Raw genomic sequence first — 10,218 nt, 5'->3', positions numbered from 1 at the left:
TTTTAATATTTGGTATGATTTATTTAGTTTACTGTCTCTTCCCTACTAGAATATAAGTGCCTTGAAGTCAGGGATTGGTGTCTATTTACTGCTGTATCTGCAGCATCAAGACTGTTTGGCAGATAGTAGGCTCTTTCTTGAGTGAACAGATTAAAGAATAAACGAACAGGTGTGGATCTGGCTGTCTCATTGGGAGCTCCCCCAATTATTGGTTCCTGGACACCTTTTCTTTTGAGTCATTCAGTGTCTCTAGCTTCACAGCTGGGGGTTGCGCCTCATCGTCAGGGTTCTGGCTGCCAAGCAGGGAAAAGGGACTTGGCAGCTCCCTGGCCGGTGTGTGGACACCTCATGTAACCTCCTGTTTTCTGCCCTGCTCCTTGCTGAGTAATTCTGTGTGATATGCAAGGATAGAAAGAATGATCTTTCAAAGAGTATGGAGAGACTGGCACTAGGGGCTGGCAAACAAAACAAAACAAAAACCAAAAATTACCAACCAAAAAATTCACAGCCAAAGCTCTACTCTTTCTGTTTACTGAAGAAAGTAAGTGATCCAATCTCCTGCGAATGTTGCTGATTTTAATAACCACCTTCTCTGCTTCCTCCAGCCTGGCTCTTTGGGCTGGACTCCAGACAGCCATTTCTTCCAATTCAAGGCTGTCCAAAGATGCCCCTTAAGGAGGGAGAAAGAACTGGTAAATTCTTAAACCGATGGTAAATTCTTAAACTGGTGATAAATGGATCTATGTGGCCCAGACCACACTATTTATATCCCCCGTGAGTATTGTTAGATCGTTATCTTGACATTTGGTTGCCAGAGAAAGCCATGCTCCCTAATTGACTATACCATAATATTGTAAAGAACTGGGCTCCTGAGATATTTTACTTAGAATTCCTTTCTTATATTAATAGGGGTCTTCTTTTTTTTTTTTTTTTGAGACTAGTCACTCTGTCACCCAGGCTGGAGTGCAGTGGCGTGATCTTGGCTCACTACAACCTCCGCCTCCTGGGTTCAAGTGATTATCCTGCCTCAGCCTCCTGAGTAGCTGGAATTACAGATGCACACCACCACACCTGGCTATTTTGTATTTTTAGTAAAGACAGGATTTCACCATGTAGGCCAGGCTGGTCTCAAACTCCTGACCTCAAGAGATCCACCCACTCGGCCTCCCAAAGTGCTGGGATTATGGGCGTGAGCCACCACACCCGGCCTTAATAGGGGTCTTCTTCTTAAATACACCGAATGTTTGAAGGGGCAGAATTTAATCTTGCTCATTAGGGGAAGAGAATTCTGGTCTGGTCCCTTTAAGCACAAGTGATGTTTAAAATGGGTCTATATTTATGCACAAGTTTATACTTCCTGTCCCCAGGCGACTTTTCTGGTGAGCTGTGCGGAGCTGAAAGTGGGAGAGAGAGGGGTAACTAGGAGAGTCAATGACGGCACAGAACGTGAGAGCACAGAGGCAACCCGAGGCTCTGGGGTTTTTTTTTTTGTTTTTTTTTTTTTTTTGAGACGGAGTCTCGCTCTGCCGCCCAGGCTGGAGTGCAGTGGCCGGATCTCAGCTCACTGCAAGCTCCGCCTCCCGGGTTCACGCCATTCTCCTGCCTCAGCCTCCCGAGTAGCTGGGACTACAGGCGCCCGCCACTGCGCCCGGCTAGTTTTTTGTATTTTTTAGTAGAGACGGGGTTTCACCGTGTTAGCCAGGATGGTCTCGATCTCCTGACCTTGTGATCCGCCCGTCTCGGCCTCCCAAAGTGCTGGGATTACAGGCTTGAGCCACCGCGCCCGGCAACTCTGGGGTTTTTTTACCGGCTCTTCCTGCACGCTCAACTCCTCCCTCCTAGTTGACTGGGCTCAAGCCTCTGGGGACCTGCAGCTGAGCCTTCTCAGAAGCAAGCAGAGATGCCTCCTTCCTATTCTCTTGTGTGCCTTGTAAAACTTAAGACACTTCATATGTAAAATTACAGCTGTTTATGGGGTGGAGATTTTGTGCTTCCTCCCATTATTAAGTCATCCTTGAGAACTGAGTGTGGATGATCTTTAACACAGTCTGCCCAGGGTTCTAGCCAGATGTGTTAAATGGGGACCAAAGGACCCACTCTGGGAATGGAGGACCAGCAACACCTGGGAAGACAGAATTAAAGAGCACAGCTGGAACCTGTGGCCATGGGGGCTGTCCCCTGACATCTAGAATGCAACCCTTGTGTAGAGCTGACTCTGGGTGCCTTTATCCAGCCCCTTGATAGAAGATCTCCTTTAGCCTCACCAAAGCAGTCACTGTACAATTAAAAAATGCAGGGGGTGGCAGGGACGGCTGCCCCCACAAAGGGAACAGTGTAGGCATCTCCAGACAGGTAAACCACAGGAAAACCAAGGAGCCCTAGGTCTCCTCCCCATCCAGGAAGCCTTTAGCTGGCAGCACAAGGGAGGGGCGGCCACACCTTAGGTTATTTTTGAGTCAGTTTCCCCACCTCTGTGTGAAGGTGTGGTCCAATGGCAGATAGACTGTCCTTAATCTAACCAGAGGACTCCTCCTCCTCCAAGTGAGAAAAGGAGCAAAGGATGCAAAGTGCTCCTTCAACCCTCCCTGAGCTGGAAGGAGAAGAAAAATCCCTCCTCCTTTATAGGAATTTGATAAGTGAGGGATAAGTGATCCCCACTAAGGAGCATGAGCTCTGCCTGCCTCGGCCTTCCAAAGTGTTGGAATTACAGGCATGAGCTACCATGCCTGGCCCTTTTCCAATATTTCAATAAAGGTGAACAGCTGATTTACCCAGTTAGAAGTTTTTCCTGGTTTATTTTCTGTATGGCGGAAGCAGCAAGGAATACAATATAAACTCAGTTCAAGGATAACTGCCATGTACATATAATTATCTATTCAAAATATTTAATTTACTTTTAAAAAAAAATCCCAGCATTCATAGTAGCTTTTGATCAATTCTGCTTTTTCAGTTGATGGCAAAACTCACCAGTATATATGGAGAGGCTGTGGTCTGCCCCATCTTTTACTATAGCAAAAAAAAAAAGGGGGGGGTCTACAAGCTTGGAAATGTTGAAAATTACTGCTCTGAACCAAAGAGGTGGCTGACACTGGTAGTTCGGAAATTTCCTACTTACAGAGAATCTAGCAAATTGCTGCCATGTGAGGATAGTACCAAATAATGGTCTACTCTTACCAAGGTCAGGGTATAAGGAATCTTCAGCAGTGTCTCCCAGGCATTCAAAGAGGCTGTATACAGCACTTTGGGAGGCCAAGGCAGGTGTATCGCTTGAGGTCGCTTTACGTCAGGAATTCAAGACCAGCCTGGCTAACATGGTGAAGACCCATCTCTACTAAAAATACAAAAATTAGCTGGCATGGTGGCACATGCCTGTAATCCCAGCTACTTGAGCTCAGAGTCTCCAGAGCAGCTGTCTCAGAACACTGGTTCCATGGCACATCAGCAAATGTTACATGAAAAAATGGGTTCCATGAGTTTGGAAATGCTGGGCTATACAGTGCTGGCCTGCAGGACTTGTGCCCATTTTGAGAGTCTATGCCTTTTATCTGATAAACTTTAAAAACAGATACTCTTAGCCTCATTAAACCCCACAAGCATATAAAATATTTACCTCTTTCCCTTTGCTGAGATATAGGAAAGGGCAACAGAGGATGGATGGAAAACAGCCTCCCTGAGAGGCACCTCCAGCTTAGAGGGATGATGAGAGGATGAGTCATGTGGAGTAATACAGCAGGTGAGCTCAGTCAGGGCTCCTAATCCAGTCTTACCCTTGAGACACTCCGGAAGTACTGTGGAATTAGTATCTGCAACATGTTAGATGTTTCAGCTGGGCACGGTGGCTCATGCCTGTAATCCCAGCACTTTGGGAGGCCGAGACGGGTAGATCACTTGAGGTCAGGAGTTCTAGACTATGCTGATCGACATGGTGAGACCCTGTCTCTACTAAAAATACAAAAATTAGGCCAAACGCGGTGGCTCACGCCTATAATCCCAACACTTTGGGAGGCTGATGTGGGTGGACCACCTAAGGTCAGGAGTTCGAAACCAGCCTGGCCAATATGGGGAAACCCCATCTCTACTAAAAATACAAAAATTAGCTGGGTGTGGTCGTGGGCACTTGTAATCCCAGCTACTCAGGAGGCAGAGGCAGGGGAATCACTTGAACCCAGGAGGTGTAGGTTGCAGTGAGCCGAGATCGCGGCATTGCACTCCAGCCTGGGTAACAGAGTGAGACTCCATCTCAAAAAAAAAAAAAAAAAAAAAAAAAAAAAAAAAGCCGGGCATGGTGGTGTGCACCTGTACTCCCAGCTCCTCGGGAGGCTGAGGCAGGAGAATCGCTTGAACCTGGGAGGTGGAGGTTGCAGTGAGCGAAAGCAGAGATTGTGCCACTGTACTCCAGCCTGGCTGGCAGAGTAAGACTTCATTTCAGACAAAAAAAAAAAAAAAAGAAAGAAAGAAAGAAGTAGATGTTTCATTTGTCCAGGACATTAGCGGCAGAGCAAGGGGGTAGCACTGGCAAGACTCCAAGCTTGGTAAATTTACTTAGCAGACATTCACACAGGCTTGTGAAGACAGACGGGCTGGAAGCTTGACCTTGGGACTTGCCAGAGCCTTTAATATGTTACATGCATTGTGAATTTCCAAAGTAGTAACTAAGTACCCATTATATTTCAAAGTTTTTACCTGCCCTTTTTTCAAGAAGCACCTCTCTCAGAATTCATTTTATGGGTCACAAGCACTGGAAATGCTAATATTTTGCCCTTTCACTTCTCTTCCCTTTGCTGCTCTCACTTGCTTTTCCACAGTTAACACCATTTCATGCAAGGAATGCTCTTATGGTCTGAATGTTTCTGCCCCTCCTAAATTCATATGTTGAAAGGAAGTGGGACCTTGTGGGAGGTGATTAGGTCATAATGGTGGAGCCCTCATGAATGGGCCCTCCCACCTTAGCCCTTTGGTATGCAAATACGGGTCACCATGATGTTCTGAACCCATGGTGTTATCTGGAGGTGGCCATGACATTTGGTACACCTGGTGACAAGGAAAAGATGGTGGGAATCACCATATTCAGTGAACCCAGTTTTTATGGGCCTGTATTGGCATATCAAAGCTTGCTGGCCTGGCCGTTCAAGCCACCCTTTCTGTTAGGAAAGAGATGGTTCAGGGATTCTTATTACAGGAAAAATTCCACCAAAAACCTTACTATCTGCCTACAAATTATTTCTTAATAACTTCTGTATCAACTCCATACGAACTCACAGTCCTGGGTCTTTGATTGGTCCAAAGGGTCCAGGACACAGCGCTCAGTATAAGCCCAGAGAAACCCTGAGCAGGAGAGATTATAAGGTCAACAAAATGTGAAAGGAGGGCACAGGGCTGAATGTGTGATCCTGAGAAGGTCTAGATTAGCTCCCAGCTCCCACCCACCCTCCCACAAAGAGAGATCATTTTTGGGAGGCAGTAGCCGCTAGGCTACCCTATGCCTCAGGGAAAAGTCTGGTCTTCCGGTCAAATGTTTATGAAACATAATTAGAAAAATGGGGGTTGAGTGATGGAACTGGAAAAACTATCAAGGAGAAAGGAGGAGCCTGGTCCTAGAGGTCAAAGGTCACACTGGTGGTGGAAGGGCAAGGGAAGCTCCTGTGGGCTGGGGCAGAGTGGAGGAGAAGGAACGGCCCTCAAGGAGCTGGTGCTGCTCCAGACCTGAAAACTGGAATTAATTGTCTTATGGGTTCTCAAAGCACGATCTGTGGACCAGTGACATATAAGCATCACCTGGGAACTTCTTATAAATGCAAATTCTCAGGTCCCACCCCAGATGGACAAAATCAGAACTCTGCGACTGAGGCCCAGCATTGTTTCTGGGTTTTTTAATTGTATTTTAATTTAATTTTTATTTATTTTTTGAGACAGGGTTTCGCTCTTACCCAGGCTGGAGTGCAATGGAACGATCTCAGCTCACTGCAACCTCCGCCTCCTGGGTTTAAGTGATTCTTCTGCCTCAGCCTCCCGAGTAGCTGGGATTACAGGCATGCGCCACCACACGTGGCTAATTTTGCATTTTTTTGTAGAGACGGGGTTTCTTCATGTTGGTCAGACTGGTCTTGAACTCCTGACCTCAAGTGATCTGCCAGCCTCGACTTCCCAAAGTGCTGGGATTACAGGCTTGAGCCAGCTGTGCCCAGCCTTAATTTTATTTTTTAGGAGACAAGCTATCGCTGTGTTCCTCAGGCTGTACTCCAACTCCCAGGCTCAAGCAATCCTTCACCTCAGCCTACAAAGTAACTGGGCCTACAGGCACATTCCACCACACCCAGCCCGTTTTAATTAGCCCTTCAGGGGATTCTGATGACTGCCACAGTTTGAGAACAACTTGTTTAACAAAATGCTGTGTTTCAGGTATTAAGACCTCACAAAACAATTCATTAAACCAGCTGTTTACTGGACTGACTGAGCTGCTGTAACAAATTATTCCAAACACAGTGGCTTAAAACAATATGGGGGGGCCAGGCGCGGTGGCTCAAGCCTGTAATCCCAGCACTTCGGGAGGCCGAGACGGGCGGATCACGAGGTCAGGAGATGGAGACCATCCTGGCTAACACAGTGAAACCCCGTCTCTACTAAAAAATAAAAAAAAAAACCCAAAAACAACAACTAGCCAGGCGAGGTGGCGGGCACCTGTAGTCCCAGCCACTCGGGAGGCTGAGGCAGGAGAATGGCGTAAACCCGGGAGGCGGAGCTTGCAGTGAGCTGAGATCCGGCCACTGCACTCCTATCCCGGTGACAGAGTGAGACTCCGTCTCAAAAAAAATAAAACAAAAAAAAGGACTTATTCTCTTTATAGCTTTGGAGGTCAGAAGTCCAAAATCAGAATGACTGGACTGAAGTCCAGGTCTCAGCAAGGTTGGTTCCTTCTGGGGGCACTGAGGAAAGACTCCATCCCCTTGGCATTTCCAGCTTCTAGAACCCATCTTTATTCCTTGGCTCAGGGCCCCTGAGGGCAAAGGGCAGCCACTTCAAATCTCTTGCCATCACACTGCCTTCTCTAATGCTCATTCTACTGCCACCCTCGTATAAAGGCCCTCATGATTACAATGAACCCTCTCGGAACAATCTCTGTATCTCAAGATCCTTAACTTAATCAAATCAGCAAAATCCCTTTTGCCATGAAAGGCAACCTATTCACAGGTTCTGGGGATTAGGAATATGGACATTTTGGAGGAGGCTATAGTTTCCTACAGGGAGGAAGATGAGAAATATGCACTTTCGTTTGCTTGTATTCACATAAATAAACAGTTTTCATGCACAAGACACTAATAAATCTGAGTACCTGTGAAGGATGCAGGGCACGAGGGGAAGGAATGGGAGCTAGCACTTTCTTCTCAAAGTTGACTTTTTATATTATTTTGAGCTTTGAGCCAGGCAAATATATTACCTTTTACACAACGTTAACCATCAAAAAATAAAGAGAATGAGACCCCTTTTAGTAATAGTTCTGAGTGTTGAACCATTCAGTCTGAATATGATATATCAGAGAGCAAACCACTGGGACCTTTGGAGTCCTAGAGGTTACAAGTATTGAAAGCAAAAGCATTTTAGTGGTGATGTAGGCAGTAGGGGAAGAAACAGAATCTTGCTTGGGCATGAACAAAACAGGATAGGCACTAAGTCAAAGATGAGGGACTGGGCTTGACCTTCAAGGCAAGTTAATGTTTTGGATTTTGTTCATATGTTTTTAAGTTAAAAAGTTCTTCAGATCTTCCAAGTGCCCAACAAAGGAAGAGGGGTTGAGATCCCCATTCCTTTCTCCTTAATTAAAAAATAATAATATATCCCGTCCATTAAATGAAACTGCCTTTGCAAAAATTATAGTAGTCAGGGAAGTTTAACATAACTGATTCCATCTTGCTTCTAACAGGCTAAAGTGCTTTTGCTCATTCTTGTGTGGAAATCATAACAGTCCTTTCCCTCCTTGAACTGATCTCCTTGTTCAAAAATTGAAACCATATTTGTAAATACCAACACGAGGTCACAAGGTTAGAATTATGATAGGGGCCTGAACTTTGCTAAAGAATAGGCGTGGGTGAACAATAACCATCCATTGTTTGCTTAACTTGCTTTTCTGTAAGTTGCTTACTGCCCCCGAGTTATACAACCGAAGGCTGCAAAATTTGTAATTTCCCCAACTACTCCTACGGATAATATCACTATTTTGAAACCTAGAGAACTGGTTTTTCAGGTATTTTTCAGATTTAGCATTTTTGGTAGACCAAGAGATACCACCTGGTCCTGAGACCCCCTCCTCAGAACTGACTCAGATGCATGAAGGCAGTTTAGACACACACCCCTGTAATTCCATCCCTAGCCAATCAATTATTTCAGTTCCCCAGCTCCCTACCCACCAAAGTACCCCTGAAAACCCTAGTAGCTGAATTGTTAGGGAGGTGGATTAAGAAAAGTCTCCCATTCTCCTCACCTGGCTGGCCCTGCAAGTGTTGTTTCTTTGCTACAACACTTGCTGCTCTCAATGCATTGGTTTTTTGGGAGGCAGCAGGCAGGAAGAACTTGTCAAGCTGTGACATAAATTGCATGCTATTTTCTTAAATAATTATAAATAAGAGAGCTCTTTGCTCTGAACATGTGAGAGAATGCCAGACACTTTTATGCTAATGCTGATCATTAGTTTACTGTTGAACATTAAGCTATAACAGTAGAGGACAACTGAGATTTTGAGACACAGCCTGCCTCAGGACATGGAAAATTAAGTACATGCAGTTAAAGGAACATCTGCATACAGTCAAACACTGTGTATAGCACCAAGAGCATTTCCAACTTTGTTATGCCCAACAAAAACTCTTCTGTCTCCCCATCTCATCTTACTGCCCAAACTCCAGTGAAGACTCCCAGGCAAAGACGTCTCCAAGGACTATTTTGTTCATGTTCTGCATCTCCTCAGTGGTCCATCACTTATCACTTTTCCATTCTATGTTCATCAACTCCCCATACACTTGGCCTCGCTGATCACCCTGGTCCTACATGCTGGCTGATACTGGCTACTCCTGACATTGAGCGAACAGTTTCAAGTGTTAGCATGCTTTTCATTTTCATTTGCAAGCTTCCAATTATTGTTCCAACTGAAGCAATCTGGCCTTTTCAGTCCCATGCATTACACAGGTTATGCCAGGCCCTATGCTAGATGGAGGGTTGGGAAGCAGGTCATGAAGAAAATTCAAGACACAGTCCCTGCCCCTCAAGTAATAGCCTAGTAGAGACCACCAATACACAAATACCTAGAAATGCCATAAGCACCATAACAAAGGTATGAACAAAGAGCTAAGGAAAGACACACACAAAAGCAACAAATTCTTTCTGGGAAAGTGACAGAACACAAAAGAGAAATGATATTTAAGACGGGCTTTTCAGGATACGCAGGGGTTTGCAAAGTAGACAGGGAATGGCAACCCACCTCAAGCCATAGGAAGAGTTTAAAGTCTACCAGTACACAATCTTAATGGACAGTCCAGTGTGTCAAGATGGCAGCACCTTTTCTGCCTGCGGGAGGAGTGCTCAAGGAGAAAAGACAGGGCTAAGTTATAAAAGGCCTCATGGCAAAGAGGACTGTGGAGGTAACTAAAGGCAATAGGGCTCTTCTATGAAGATGTGTGTCCAGATAAGATCTGTGTGAGGAACATAATTCCAAAGGAACTGTGGAGCCCTTCGTGAGTTTAGTAGGCTTTACTGAAAATTTGGGAACCTGCTAGGGAGGAGCCACATCATTCCATGCACCATCCATTCTCATGGTATGGCTGTCTCATCTCTTTCCCCTCCCTGCCTGGGCTCCTCAGCCCTGGGAAATTCCAGATTCTTTTCCATCTATTATGCAGAGCAGCTTCTCCACTTCCCAAGCCTTGGTCCCAGACAACACTCAAGCCTATAAGGGGCTCACTTCTATGTTTAATTATCAAAGCACTTTTCTAAACAAAGGCAGTTATTTTGCTGAGATAAATTCTGGTCTTGACTGTTAAAGACAATATAAATTTCTTTATCTCATGACACATATGAGTCATCTATAGTATCAGCCACATTCTAAATATTTTATACATAGTGAAAATTACCTGTGAAGCATAATTACGCTTGAGAAATACAAGGCAGCACTCTCCAAATCATTTCAGTATTTCAACATCCAAGGTAAAATAACCACAGGACGCTTCATCAAAC

The 10,218-nt window shown here is 45.2% G+C and overlaps 1 long non-coding RNA gene across 1 annotated transcript; it reads right to left on the bottom strand.

The window, feature by feature from the left end:
• On the bottom strand, positions 1 to 5,946 carry LOC108586355. The gene is made up of 2 exons (XR_001903567.3): positions 4,684 to 5,946; positions 1 to 670 (listed from the first exon to the last, which is right to left on the bottom strand). It is a non-coding gene; the product is annotated as an uncharacterized LOC108586355 (long non-coding RNA).
• Between the last annotated feature and the right edge of the window lie 4,272 nt (positions 5,947 to 10,218).

This window comes from Papio anubis, chromosome 5 (assembly GCF_008728515.1).
Source record: "Papio anubis isolate 15944 chromosome 5, Panubis1.0, whole genome shotgun sequence".
In the NCBI taxonomy this organism is placed as follows: domain Eukaryota; kingdom Metazoa; phylum Chordata; class Mammalia; order Primates; family Cercopithecidae; genus Papio; species Papio anubis.
This window is presented reverse-complemented; position numbering and strand designations above follow the sequence as displayed.